Below are 15189 nucleotides of genomic sequence, written 5' to 3'. Positions count from 1 at the left end.
CACACACACCCAGGAAGGTGTGGGGACAGTAGCCTGAGCTTTCTTGCCCCTGCCAGTACCATCAGCACTGGGTGTAAACCCATGCCATCCAATTTCAAGTGCTATCCTTAGTCCTCGAGTTACCTTTTCTCCTTTTTTGCTCAAAACCTGCCTGACAACAGAAAAGGAAGGAAGCCCACTATTTGCAGCTAAAAGGTCAGTTTTAAATCCCAGTTCGACTGGGGAAGGAGATCCAGCCGAAGGAGCTTTTTCCTCCTACCATGTCCTGTAGGATTTTTGATGTGATCAGAGGTGGGACTCTGATATTCGGCCGTGCGGGTTGATCGAAATTAACTTGCTTCAGAAGACAAGATAGGGTTGAGTTATTACATTTTACAAAGGTATCCCTACTCCTTCAAACAGTTAAAATGGTGAAGTCTGTGTGGTGTGGTTCTTCTTTCAACTTAAAACAATTTGTATTAAAGTATACCTAGTGCCGTCCCCTACCTCTGGAGTTTGCCCTTTTGTGCACCAGTAAAATTTTGCTATTTCAATAGCTGGAGCTGAAGAGTCTTATTTGCAGCCTGAAGCACCTTAACAGATAGATCATGTGTAACTTGTGTTTTTGAATCCGAAAGAGATGAAAAATGTAAAGCTTGCATTCTAAATATTAAAATGTACAATGTATCATCCACACATTCTGTACATCTATAGTTTAAAAATGTGTGTCACTAAATTCTGGATAAAGGTGGTGAAATCTTCAGGGCCCAACTACCCAGAAAAAAGAAAAAAGAGCCCTCCCTCCCCCTCCCACGTCTCCCCAGGAAAAAAGGGAGGGGCAGAAAACAAAAATGTAACAGTTACCAAGAGTCGCCAAACAAAAAAAGGAGAAGCACTCAGCCAGACAAACTTGGAAAGGTGCTGGCTCATATGAAAAACGGAAGTTGGTGAGGTCACATCCCGCCTCCCTGAAACTGTATCTCGTGAGTCTACAGAATCCTCACAGTTCTCCCTCAAATCTTGAGTGGATAAAGAAGAGTCATCGCATATTCTCAGTTTTTCCTGTTTTTGACTATGGGGTAGTGAAAATGGCCGCAGCAGGGATGAGCAGAAAAAGAAAAATGTCAGCATCTGGGCATGGCTTTGTCACAAGTGTGAAGACCGGGGCCCCACAGGAATTGGGGAACTGAACTGATGCCCAACGGTGCCTCCAAAGAAGTGGGTGAGCTCCTCCTTTTCCCTCTGCCAGCGAGGAGCGGGCCCTCCTGCATCCAACCCCGGGTCCTGTGGGCAGGGGGTACCCCCGTTGGCACAACTCATCTTCAGCTAAGCCTATCCCCCAAGGCTTGAAGGCTTTAGAAAATTAGGCATAAAAGGAATATGAAGCCCCAGAACTGTAGCCCTGAAAGAGAAAGGACCTGCCATAAGGATCAAGGAGCTGTCACCCTCCGAGGAGCAGAGCAAAAACAATTCTGGGAAAACCTTTCCAAGCCAGGGCAAGGTGAAAACAGTGAAGCAGTCACCATGCTAACAAGGATAAAGAATCAGAATAAAAAGACAGAGAATAAAGAACAAAGAACCAGAATGGTTGGGACCTCTGGACATCAACACTTGAAGCAAGAAACCAATAGAATAATGACTTACAAAATGTAAAGAAAAACAATTTCTGAACTAGAATTCTTTACAATCCAAACCATTGAACTCGAGGGTAGAACCTTTCTGGATAGATACGGAAGCTCTTTAAAATACCTGTACTTCCATATCTCGGGAAACAAACAGAGAGCATGTTCCTCCAAAGTGATGGAATAAACTCCTAAGGAAGAGAAAGGCACGAAATATGAGAAACTCAGACTCCAAGATACAAGAAAAAGGAAAGGAGGCAAAGAGCAGAAATAGAAGAAATGAATCCTTGAAAAACAGCAACCGTAAGTTGACCAAAATTGTGCCCAAATTTCCAGCTCAAATTCCTATCACCTAGATGGTCCAAAGAAACCAGAAGCTGAGAATTTACCTTCAATCGTCAAACACTAGTTTTACCCTGGGCTTCCGACGGAAGCAACGGCAAATCGTCTCTGTAAGAAAACACGGAGACTCCAGATGCCAACGGACACGGCAACACCAGAAACCAGGCGTGTTTACTATTCTTAAAGAAGAAAAATAAAAATCTGCAGGAAGAGGAGACTTCGTTTTTTAAAAAAAAGATTTTATTTATTTATTTGACAGAGAGAGAGAGAGAGAGAGAGAGAGCAAGAGAGGGAACACAAGCAGGGGGAGTGGGAGAGGGAGAAGCAGGCTTCCCGCCGAGCAGGGAGCCTGATGTGGGGCCCGATCCCAGGACCCCCGGATCATGACCTGAGCCGAAGGCAGACGCTTAATGACTGAGCCACCCAGGCGCCCCAGGAACAGGAGATTTTAAAAAGTGACAGTGTGGGGAGTTCCCAAGACCATCAGAGTCCAGGGTTTCACTAGGGGGGCTTCCAGGACTCCGAAGATAGTCACAGCTGAGATTTTCTAGGTGAAAGATTAACGGCAAAGTGGGCAGAAGGAGAAGACCCGCAGGGAGAAGGAAGAAAGACTGGCAGAAACGTGTTGACTTTTATTTATTTTTTAAGATTTTATTTTTGGGGCGCCTGGGTGGCTCAGTCAGTGAAGCATCTGCCTTCGGCTCAGGTCACGATCCCGGGGTCCTGGGATCGAGCCCCGCATCGGGCTCCCTGCTCGGCGGGGAGTCTGCTTCTCCCTCTCCCTCTGTCAGCCGCTCCGCTCTCCCTGCTTGTTCGCTCTCGCTCTCTCTCTCCCTCTCTCTCTCTCGTGGCAAATAAATAAATAAAATCTTAAAAAAAAAGATTTTATTTTTAAGTTGTCTTTTAGAGAGGTTTTTCCCTGGTTATTTGTGTGATGATTTTAACACTTTTTTTTTTTCAAAGTCATCATAAGCATGCAAAGTAACTTTAAAATGCCTCGAAGGTGAGAGGGCCAGCATCAGTGCAGAATGGCGGTGCATGAGACCGGATCTAGAACCTCGTCACCACAAGCCACCCCTAGGGAAACACATCATCTTCCTCCACACCCGGCTTGCTCTTCTCATGCAGACTCAAAACAGGTCCTGGTTGTCCATTTCCAACAATATTGCCCACTCTGGAAAACTCCTGTATCCATGTTCTACAGGCTCTGTTGAGAGAACCCTGGCTATTTCATTGTCTGTTTGAAGCACAATTAAGTCCACTGCTTAACAAACAGAACCATAATAAAAATCCGTCACTTGAGTTAAAAATGAAGGGAAGAGAAGTCCAGGTGGGAAAGACAGAGGGGCACCCATGAGTGTCCATACTCCCCATCACCTTGTATTTCTCCACAGCAATTATAATCTAACTCTCTATATATTTAATTTAATTTTTATTTTTATTTTTATTTTTTGGGGGGGCTCGGGGTATTAAAACACCTACTGCTATAACTGCTGTTACCAAGAATCTGCGGGTCCGGGCACTGTTTAATGGGAAATTTTTAAAGAAGGCCGTTCAACCGAAGAACGAGGAGAGGAGATGGGAACTGGAGGCTAAGATAGGTGTTTTTAAAATATTTTTTTAAAACTACGGTAAATATTAAACTTAATTTATTTAGCTCCAGGCATGAGGACCGGTTGCGGGTGGAAGGAAGCAAGTTAAACTCACTGTCAAGAACCTTGAAATAAGGAGAGCCCTCAGAAAACACGGCGTTGGAGAAGCCGGGCCCGTCCAACGGTGCGCAGTGAGGTCTGGTGTTCACCTAGGGCCCGGGGCAGGGTGGCACAGGGCCTTGTGGCCACAGGTCAGCAGGGGTGTCTTGGGTTGGTGACTGGGAATACACCACACAGTGAGCAAGACTGTCTTCCCAAGCCATGGCTCGGAGAAATGGGCGCGCCCCTTACAGCTGTCGGTGCTTCAAAGGCCCAGGCGGGAGGCTGGCGAGGTGGCCCCCTCGAGGTTCCTGTTGTTGGCAGTGCCCCTTGTGGTATAGGAAGGCCCCTTCTGCTGCGCCTGGGAGGCAGGGCGCGGGGGCGCCGGGGGCACTCGGAGCCTGTCCTGGGCGCTGGGGACACTCAGGCGCAAGGGCGGCAGGGCGGGCCGGGGGCGCGGGGGCGCCGGGGGCACTCGGGCGCAGCGGCGGGGGCTGGGGGGGGGGGCGGGCCCGGGGCGCTGGGGCGCGGCGGCCCGGAGGAAGTGCGGGCCCTGCCCGGGCGCATTAAGGAAGTTGCCCAAAATGAGGAAGCGCCTCGCGCTGGGCGGCTGAGGCGACTCCAGCCGCGGGAGGAGCGAGGAGGAGCGGCGACGAGCGGGCGGTCCCGCGCTGCGCCCCGAGCGGTCCCGGCCCCGCGCCCCGCGCCCCGCCCTCGGCTCACCTGGCACAGGTAGGTGTGGCGCGCGCTCCCTCCGCCCGGCGGCGGGGACGCGGAGCCTGCGGCCACCCTCGCGCGGGGGGGGGGGGGGGGGGGGGGGGGGGGGGGGCGCCCCCCCCCCCCGGGGGGGGGGGGGGGGGGGCCGGGGGCCCCCCGGGGGGGGGGGGGGGGGGAAGGCGGCGGGGGAGATGCGGCCGCTGCTCCCCGGGCCCGGGTCTGTGCCGGCTCCCGGGCTGGGCAGATGCGCCCAGGGCCTCAGGCCTTTGACAAAGGAGGGACGCTCAGATTGACTCTTTTGAATCAGAACCGGTAGGTGCTGCCATCTTTTGTCCTAAACCCAGTGCGCCTGGGGGTCGGGCCCGTCCGGGCAGCGCGAGGCCGGGCGCGGGCGGTGCGGAAGCCGCGGGGTCGGGGAGGCGCGGGCCGGGAGTCCCCGGGCGCCAGAAAGCGCACATTTTCGTTTGGCCATTTTATGGATCCCCTGGAAAATTCCACCGTATTTATGGGAGTGACTCAAGGTGCAAATGCTTCTGTGCCTGCAGAGGGTTTAATATATCCCCGCCTTTTCCTACGGAAAGAAAGAGCGGTTGCATAAAAACATGAAACTTTCTTAGGCACCGCTAAAATTTAGCAGGATTGCTGACTGTGACACGTTCACATGGTAAAGTAACTTACTTGGCCAGTAAGGGACTTGGAGAGCCAAGTGTAGCACCCTGTAAGTTTGAGTTAAATATTGTTTGGGCAATCTGGCTCCAAAACGTTAAGCCCATCTACATTACTGTACAAAGGCAGTTCAGTTTTAGGTTTACTCGAATGTTCGAGAACTAGAAAGCCCGTCACTGGAGAAGTTACAGTTTGAATCTTTTGTTGCAGGTTATTTTTGTCAGTTTGCCTGAATCACCGAAGATTCCACTGATCCTTAGCAAACCTTAACTAGCAGGCCTTCCTTTCCTTAAACCCTGGAAGCAGGTCAGCGAGTGATTAGGAGTTGGAGATGCCCCACATCTGAATTTTCTAGTTAAAAAGGAGTTCATCTCGTGATGACTTGGAATTCCTGGAAGAAATGGAAATGATTCTAGAGGCTGAAGTCTTTGTGTTAGTAAGAGCAAATTCATTGCTACTAGGAAGACAGCATTTCAATTAAATGCAACTGAATTCATTGATCTGCCTCGCCCCCCCCCAAAAAGTCCATATAGTGCACGAATATATTTATCCTTGAGCTAAAATGTCGAAAAACTTGGAGAGTATTAAGTGTTTTAAATGAGAAATCTTGTCTGTTAGAATTATTTTATCAGACCATTTTGTCCCTCCTCCATTATACTTTTGTTTTGATGTGTTTAGAGAAATTTTGCAGTAAAATAGAAATGGATTTGAATTCTCTGTATGTGGAGTGCTTTCATAGGTAGGCTTTTATAAATAGGCTTAATAACTAGAATGTTTTTAATGTTTTGAGCTAGGATAAAAATTGAGGTATATACTTTAGGTCTTACCCTTTACCAAGGGATGAAGTTGACAGATAATTTTATTGCTAGATCTGTATTAAGAAATAACTCACTCTAGCCTTCTTCAGGCTCATATTTAGTATTCTAAGCACAGGTCTGATTTCTCTGTTTTTATTTTATTTTCCTTTCTTTTTTTAATTTCTCTGTTTTTACACCAAAGACTTCTTAGTATACTATCACTTACGCAGTACGTTGCACGTCCATAATTATTTTCCAAAACCCTTGTGCTGATAGGTTTTGGAATCATGTGTTTTTCACAACTTAGAATTCAAATTGAGACTCTAAATTTCAGCACTGAGAAAAACATTTCTCAGAATTTAGAAAGGTACTGCTCCCTGGGCAGCCTCCTAATTTCCCACTCGTTCATATATCTGCACTAACAGTGTGACCCGTCTCACTCAGTGGCATAAACAGACTATAAATAGCTCTGTATCTGTTTAGGGCAGATGTTGTCACCAAGTGAATTCCCTAAAACTTACCTCAAAACCTTGTTTCTCTGAGCTTTTGCGCATTAGGACTTAAGGGACCCTTTAAGACTCCTAGGAGCTATTGTTTACTTTCGGAAATAAATTGCATTTCTACTGCGCAGTAGCTCACACCTTCTGCGATTAAATGGGCAATTGTGCCCTTTCGGGGAGTGTGAAATAGCAAAGGCTTCGCTGAAATTTCAGTGATAACAATCACAGTACAGATCCCAGTGAGAATAGGATGTTTCAGCCTTCCTGATAAACAGTGCTCTCAAACAGCAAGGGTCCCGAGGTCGATGATTTCAGAGCCAGATCGCAGGGAGCGTACTGCCATCCGTTATAGCTTCGGCGTGTCTTTGGAAGGACCACTGTTTCCTGTCCCCTCCACGCCTTGCTCGCTGTCTGTGCCTAAGGAATGGCAGAGTACTTTTCCCAATCCGAGCTAATTTCACCCCTCTCCCCCGGATTCCCATTTGCAAGTTTTAACATTTTCTTCCCTTTCTGGATTGGTTTCCCTGTAAATGAGTAGAGAAAGAAACAATGAACTCTTTAGGCCCTTGGGGGAGAATTATTTTTTAAACGTTCATGCGCTGAACTTTTTTTTTTTTCTTTTAAAGCAATTGAAATCGAAAGGCAGAGTCTTGAGAGACTGGAAATAAAATTGCCCAAATTAACGGTGTGTCATCTCTTGCTCTTCAGCCTTGCATTTCAACAAGTCGGTTCTTTTTCACTTAGGAAAGCAGGTTTTTGTTTTGTTTTGTTTTTGACTAAGAATTGTGGAAAGATTAGTATGAAACTAGACTGAGCGGATTTGAATGGAGAAGTTCATTCATTCATTTGGGTGTTATATTAGCAGGCACATTTTCCCATGAGCTTATAGTTTTGTCTGACAAAATGTTGGCTTGTATTCATTTGAAAATTGTTTGCCTTTATAAATTAATTATGTAAGTTTTGCCCTATGGATCTTGAAAGGTGGTTGCATTGGAACCTTAAATGCAGTCAAACTTAGCTAAGGCCTATAAGATACGAGTACAGAAAAGAAAGATGAGGTTGTATTACGTAGGTTTAACGAATCAAAAATGGCTCTCTCTTGATCTGTCCATTTCTGGAAACCACCAGAAATGGGTTTTGGAGGCTGCCAAAGGCTGATGGTTGAGAGGAGGGAGCAGGTATTGAACAAATATCAGTGACACCCCAATTACGAAGGAGGGTGGACCGGCAGCTTTTATGACGATGGTATCTGGTCAGCAGCATCATCAGTCCTGAGGTACCTCCCTCTGACACTGGGGTCCTGGGTCCTGAGGCTGGAGAAGGCGCTACCCCCCTCAGGGCTGTGCAGGAGCATTGGAAGGGGCCCAGGGCGGGAGGGTAAGTGAGCCCCAGGCCCAGGGATGGTCAAAACAGTGAGTGGGGGAGTGGGGAAGGACGGCCAAGGGCCCTGGGCCCAGTTTTAGGAAAAGCCACAACTTACACATTGGCTTGTTTATCTATGCCCTGTGTGGCTACAACGAGCACTTAAATGTCCAGCGTGTGACCTTCTGCTCTCCCACTACAGCTGTTTGTCTTAACTGATAAATCTTCATTGCATTCTCGTGGGTCTGATAATTTCTTAAAGCTGTCTGTTTCTGCCAACATGTCCTGGAAATGCTTTGGTGTGGCCAGAGTTGAGTTTTGCTTTTATGAAATTCTACTTTATAACAATACCTTCCCACCTTCCAGTGCTGCTCCCCAAAGCAATCTTCTCATCTTTTTAGCCAGCTCTTCTAGAATTCTCCACCTTATTTCCTGATAATATGCTCATCTGTTCTTGGTTTTGATGGGTCCGTGTTAGACCGTGTCTGTCAACTTCCTGCCCTGAGAAAGGAGCACTCGGAAATCCCAGACCACCACCACCCACGGTAATCATGCTGTAACTGGGGGCTGAGAAGCCTCTTTGGAATTGACTGTGATGATACTGGTTGCTAGAGCGAGGTGTATAATGCAGTTCCAGTTTATTTCTTGGAGCCCTTTGGTGTTTCTCCTGGGTGAACTCTTGCCTCTGCGTCTGCCTATGACAACGTCTCCCCAACTCTCTGACGCAAAACCAGGCCCCTGCACTCGCTTTTCCACTGCGCCAAGTAAACCAGGTGACTGATCCGTTCCATGTTTCTCTTTTTTTCTCTGGAACCCTTCATCGTCTTGCTCGAGTCTGATGGCTTCCCCTGTCTTGCTGCACACATGTTAGTAAGAGAAACCTGTCTGGGGAAATGGCTTGACTAAAGACATTTTTCGCAAAGTGCCTGTCAGACGTTTGCTCTACGTTTGGGGTCTTAACATACCTCTGATCAGCAGCATTCATATACAGTGTACCCATTATAAATCCATGGTAATAATTTTTGAAAGCATTTCCTCAAAACTTTTTATTTCTGTAAGATATATATATATGTGTGTATATATATACATATATATATGTATGATGTGTATATTATATATAATACATCGTCATTCCAGTTTTGGCATCTGCATTTTATATCAGTTTTCCTGTCACCTCTGTATTTGCTGTGACACTGGTGTTTTATTATTCAGTTGATGGCAATATGTATTTTCCCAGGAATGGGGAGCCCACATTGCTTTTTCTCGGATGCTTGGCCTGGATCCCTTGGTCCCGAAGCGTGTGCTGTGTGATTTTAAATGATATTCCCAGGGAAACTTTCCTTGCACTAGTCACAAGATGCTGGATGGAATCATGTTGCCTGAGCAGGAAGCTGTTGGGGGAGGGAAGCCATGGTGCAGGTGACTCGCCCGGGGGGGGAGGGCATCTGTCAACATACTCACACCTCCGTGGCCATGGGATGTGTTGGTTCTTGGAGCATCTTGGGGATCAGAACTCTTAAAGTCCACTTTGTGAAATGATTGGTGACCTCCTGCTGTCCCTTTGTAAGATCCTCGGGTGTTGCTTGGGTGGAGGTAAATGTTGTGGTTATTTTCATCTTAAATGCTAAGAATATTTGAATAATTTGATTGTTGTATGAGTATCTTTATCAACAGTGGTTGAGGGGTCCGAAGCTCCTTTGGGTTCAAGTCCCATTCCATTTTGAAACTACCGTTTTGGTCTTTAGGAATGGAACGATCACAGGGGGTTTCATGGTGATGCACCACGGGGACCCCGCGTGCAGTGCCCATTCCTGGCCTGTGGGTAGGATGGACGTGGCCATCTCCGCCTCTCCCAAGGGAGTGGCTGTGAATCTTCTGCAGTCTTGGGGAGAGGCTAGTAATAGCATTCCCAAACAGGTCACAGATGAATAAGTACTATTTCTAAAGTGAGTTCCTCTGACCTCCAAGATGGGAGAAGCTTCTAGCATTTTTTTTTTTTTAATGTGTTAGGTGCACGACATGCCCCAGTACGTGTCCATCAGGGAAGAATTCAGATTTGACAGCACCACTAACACTGACCTTGACCAGCAACCTCCGCCCCAGCCCACCCTCTGTGGGAGAGAGGTGTGTTTTCTTCCAGCCTTGGTCCTGTGCGTTGTACATGTGTGTGCGCATGTGTGTGTTCTTAACACTAGTATCATTCTGCAACTTTCTTTTTCTGATCAACCACATGCCTGGGGGTGAGGAGGTTTTCCTATCGGTGATCACTGCAATTTATTCCACAGACTAGAAGATAAGCTCATTTACTGACAGACATCTAGGGTTTCCCCCCCGCCGCCAATTTTTGATATTATATTAACACCGCGCCTCTCACCAAGTGAGCTAACCGACCACCTAATTTTTATGAACAAAGCTGCAGTGAATGCACTTTTTCTTTCATTTTTTTCCCTTTTGCCCTTTGCATTATGTTTCACAAAACCAGCAGGTTACTCCTCATCTCGAGAAAGATCTTAGCCCTGTCCATCCTGTTACAAAGTCCGTCTGCAGAAGCTGTTATATTCCAGCAAGCAGGTGGTTAATTTCTAAGGAATGTAGTTAATCCCTTATTCTTTTTAACGATACATTTGGCTTTTGTGGTTTTTCCTAGTGGTTCCAGCTCAGACACTGTCTTCTTACTCCATAGCCTCTGTCTTCCTCTGGCATCGGCTCATCTATTGGCTCATTTGGTGCCTTTCCTTAATGGGGCGAGCTTTCCTGCTGTGCTTGGTGTTTCTAGGATGTGTGCTGGTCTTTTTTTTTTTTTTTTCCCCTGAGGTGCCCTAGGAGTTCATTTTCTGGGTCTGCATTTGTTCTGTGGCTCTCACTGAGCCTGTGCCCCTTTCGATAGGAGGGGTGAGGTTTGCACGGAGCAGGAGGAACCAGGAACGAGGAACCAGTGTGTGGGCTGCAGGGGCTCTCTGCTCTTCGGGGATGTGGCCATGCTCTGCCTCTCCAAACGCGTGTCTTTCCTGCAGAGGGACTGCTTAGCAGGGAAGGGGGGCAGCGACCCAGGAGCTGGAGAGGTTTGGGCAGCCTGGCTGCTCCGAGCCCCCCCATCCCTGCCCTCCAGGGCTCTGGCATTCCCAGGGCACCACAGCCTTGGGCCCGCTACCCCTTCACGGCTGCCCTGCTCCAGCACCTGGACGTGGTTTCCCTCGCCAGGCTGAGCCCATCTTGCTTTGTCTTTTGGGGTGGGCAGCAGCTTGCCGTCCACTGGCTGATGCCTCCTTTGCTTCCCATTGTGGTCACGGACTCACAGTCTGTCTTACTGTCTTAGTGCTGTTTCTTGCCTTTCTCGGCATTTATAGCTGCTGCACAGGCTTGGAGAAACACTCCACCACTTCCTTTTCTTAGCAACTCCGATCAGCTGATGGTCATAGCTGTGGAGGATGTGACAGCAAGGAGGAAGGAGGGGAGCTCGCTAGAGCGGCCTGCACTACAGGCCTGGCGCGGCTTTGGGGTTCGTGGTGGCCGGGCGAGCTGTGCCAGGGGCTCAGGCAGGAAGCGCACCCAAGGAGAGGGCTGCCTTGTCATGTCCGGGCTGACGATTAGGATGTGGCCAGTCCAGAAGCATCGCTCGCTCCGAAGCAGGTGTAAGGACGCACCCGGCGAGAGGGTGGGAGGGGGCTTGGGGATCATCTCACTCACCTGCTGAGAAGGTGAAGTGACGTGTCCAAATGTTGAGGGGTGTCGCCGGATTTCGAAGCCGAAAACCGATGTGCGGCTCATCCAGACCCGTGATTCTCACCTGCTGCTCTGATAAGGCACGTGCAGGGATCTGCCACGGTGCCTAGCGAGGAGGTGGAAAGTCCCGTCCGTGGACCCGAGGAAGTCCAAGGAGGCAGGGCGGGGGCGGGGGGGCGGGGCATGAGCTCAGTGCGCCAGCTTTGTGTTGGGGAACTAAGCTAATTCAATAGGACTTGGACAAGCCTTGAATCAATGAGAGGCTAATATGAGAACGTCGGATGCTTTCACGTTTTGGCTCCTTTCAACACACGTGAAGCTTGCTTCCAGGTTTCCCATCAGAGTAAACCAGGGCCACATGGAAGCTAGTTTGACAGGGCTCCCCAAGGCACCGTCTACACCGCAGGCTGCCCCACAAAGGGAAGAGTCGCTGCTCCCTGCGGGCATTTCTGCCACCAGGGCTGGGAGGGGAGTACGAGGCCTCCTGACCCGTGGAATGGAGCGGGGAGAAGGGACGTTTTCCAACTCAGTGGCATCCAGTTGTGGGAACACTTGTGATGCAGGTGGAACTGAAGTGGTCCCATCAGAGGAAGGCAGCTCACGAGATGCTGGGAAAGGATGCACTCTAGAAGGAAGGCAGAAGGCCATGTGGGGTTCCCACCAAGGGGCCACCGGTGTCTGCAGACCCACACACACCGACACACGCGCGCGCACGCCAGTTAAGCCTTCCAGCTTGTCTCTTCTAAGGAAACTCTGGAAACAGCGTGCGTATCCATCCAGAGAAGAGTGGTATTCGTTTGCTAGGGTTGCTGGAACAAAGGACCAAAGACTGGGGGTGGGGGGTTGCATAACAGTTCTGGAGACCTGAGGTCTGAGATCAGGTGTCAGCAGGGAGGCCTCTCTCTCTGGCTCGTGGATGGCGTCTCCACCCTGTGTCCTCACACCTTCTTCACTCTGTGTGCCTCTCTATGTCTTAACTCCCCCTTCTTATGCAGACGGCAGTCATGGTGGATTAGGACCCACCATAATGGCCTCACTGGCACTTAATCACCTGGGTAAAAACTCTCTTTCCAAATAAAATCGCATTCTGAGGTCCTGGGAAGTTAGCACTTCAACACACAAATCCGTGGGACGTGACGGGCCAGCCTGGCTCCTCCTCGTGGTGACCTGCTGCCAAGAGCACAAGGGGACTCCACGGGCCTCACCATGAGAAGACCCAGGGACACAAGGAAACACAGGGTGGGTAAGGGGAGACAGGATCCATGGGCTCTTAAGACACAGGTGCAGTGGATAGTGGAGAAACAGGCCCGAAGTGTGGAATGTTAGCGCGAGGCAAGCGGGGCATCTCCCGTCCGTCAGGGAAGGGAGCATGGGGTATTAGTTAGTGGCCTTGGAAAACCTTTACTTCTTACACCAAAGTAAGTTCCAGGCTGCGCAGAAAATAAAAATACAACAACAAGAGCATAGAAGAAAAACTTGGGCAAGTTTTTAAATAATTATGGTGTGAAGAAGGCCTTTCTAAATATGATAGAAAATACGAAACCAAGGAAAAGATTGATGAGTATCATTTCCTAACATTTTAAGCAAGTCTCTATACAAACGATAAAGAATGTATAAACAAGTGACAAAAACCCTGCAAAAGATTTATTTTCAGTGTCCGTGGTGAAGGACCAATAGCCTTGCCATGTAGTGAGTTCTTCCAGATGAGTGAGAAAAATGAACACAGTCCACTAGAAACCTCCACCAAGGGTACAGACAAGCAGTTAAAAGGCAAATGAGCCCAAAGTGCATGGACATACCCTGCCTCTCTGCAGTGAGCGTTGATTTAAGGGTCTGCTGTGTGACAAGATGTGGGGGAAGAGAGACACTCACACAGGTGGACGCGGGCAGGGTTGTCTTCTGAAATTTAAAACACGCATGTGCTTTGACCAAATAGTTTCACTTTTAGGAACGTATTACACATATAAATTCACAAAAGTGAAGCAATATATATGCATACAGTAATTCGTTGCTACATTTCATTTTGTAATAAAAAAAAAAAAAAAAAAAAAACCCCAAGAAAGGAAAGGAAGAAAGAAATACACATCACAAGAGGGACTGGTTGAATCGAGTGTGCTCTGTCCATGCCTTGTAACCCTGTGTGGTGGTCTTTTTAAAAATGTGGGATCTTTGTAGACCAAAATATAAAGATGTCCAAGTTATAGTCGGTGAAAAAGCAGTTTGTGGTATATCGCTATGTATTTTCTAAAACACATTCATATACATGACGATGGAGGCCACGTGGATTATTTACTACATTTAGATGGAGGTCTGTCCGCTCAGGTATGCACAGCACACGCCAAGTACGCGGCTCGGTCTGGAAGCAAAGGCACCAGCTATGAGCAGCTGTTACCTGGGGAGGGCAGTAATATCAGCTTAGAGAAAAAGTGAAATGCACCTTTTGACTCTGCATACAGAAGTTTTTGGTATTTACAGTGATATTGATAAAATGAGGAGGTTTGCTTGGGCTGAGACTGGAGGAGAGCAAACACAGGACAGAGCATCCGCCGTGACTGGATGTCGGTCCCCAAACAAGAAGGTGGGCCTCCAGAGGTTGGCCAGCTCGCTCAAGGCGGTGCAGCTGGGGCCCTCCCACCTGCCTCCGGCCATCGCGCAGGCTCGGTGCGCCCGCTGATGCTCAGGTTGCCTCCACACATTCGGACGTGGTCTGGCAGGTGGCCTGCCTTTGGACGTTCGTGAAGGCCCCCGCCCCTTCCCCCACCGAGTGCAGCAGCTGAGGTTGAGAACAGGTGAGCAGGGCTTTAGAGCACCCAGGCACATCTTTAAAGCCTAGCAAAATTGCCGTCAAGTTTGAATGTATTCGTGTGGTGGGCATAATGGCAGTTGTGCATGCCTTTGATTGCAAAGACTCTGGTCTGTCTGCACCTGTGTATGGGTGCGCATGCATGCATGCGTGTATGTGGGAAGAGCCAGAGCTCACATGTCTTCACACTGTGGACACCCCCTTCCTTTTGCACTTGCATCACGAGGTCCAGATGTCTGAAGTTGGGGAAGAAGGGGTGTGAGCCCGAATGTCAGGGCGTTCTCTGCACAAGCCGGCAGACTGGTAGGAGGTGCAAGCACGCGGAATGATTCTCTGGGAAAGAATGTGCACCTGGGTCTGATAGAAACACTGGCCTGTCGCATTTTCTGCGTGAGGGCATTGCACGGTTTCCATTTGTCAGATGACTCTTCAGCATGACTCCAGCTCCCCTGTACTTACTTGAGATGATTTTTTCCCATGAGAACACGAACAGTTTTGCTCTGGGTTGAGAGCTGGGGCCCTGGGTTCTTGGTGACTGTGGCTTGGCTTCGGGACCTTGCCGACTGTGGCGGATGGTGACATGGGGCCCGCTGTCGCTGTAGGGCATTTGGGGACAGTCTGTGGCTGTGCTTTCCCCGGGGCTGACTCTGTCCATCCATACATGCACGTGGGGCACGGAGCTGTACTCCCACGGGGAACTCCCAGAACTCATCCCATGTGCCCGTGTTTATATTTGTAGCAGAACTTTTAGGACCACTCCAGCTCCTGGGGGCAGCGTGGTTGGCAGAGGCAGACCAGGCACGTGGGTCTGGAGTCCATCATTCACGGAAACTTCTTAGGTTCTTTCTTGCTTAGCTCATCTCCAAAATGAGGCTGGAGGATTCCAGGTGCAGGATTCTGGGGCCCGCAGATGCAAGATTCTGGGGCTCACAGATGCAGCATTCTGGGGCCCACAGATGCAGGATTCTGGGGCCCAGGGATGCAGGA

The 15189-nt window shown here is 49.0% G+C and overlaps 1 protein-coding gene across 3 annotated transcripts in view; it reads left to right on the top strand.

Annotated features, from left to right (window-relative positions):
* The first annotated feature begins 4213 nt into the window (after positions 1-4213).
* Positions 4214-15189, top strand: part of SYK (spleen associated tyrosine kinase) — a 79110-nt gene continuing 68134 nt past the window's right edge. For 2 of the 3 annotated variants that reach the window (XM_025891319.2, XM_025891315.2), the window contains exon 1: positions 8367-8449. The gene's annotated coding sequence lies outside the window, so the exon portion shown is untranslated. Of the gene's footprint in view, positions 4367-8366; positions 8450-15189 lie in introns of those variants that run through there. The other variant, XM_025891316.2, reaches the window with a different exon arrangement.

Source organism: Callorhinus ursinus, unplaced genomic scaffold (genome assembly GCF_003265705.2).
Source record: "Callorhinus ursinus isolate GAN/ISIS: 27379988/994484 unplaced genomic scaffold, GSC_fseal_2.0 scaffold28, whole genome shotgun sequence".
NCBI classification, from domain to species: Eukaryota; Metazoa; Chordata; class Mammalia; order Carnivora; family Otariidae; genus Callorhinus; species Callorhinus ursinus.
The sequence above is the reverse complement of the archived record's forward strand: the minus strand, read 5'-3'. Positions and strand labels throughout refer to the sequence as shown.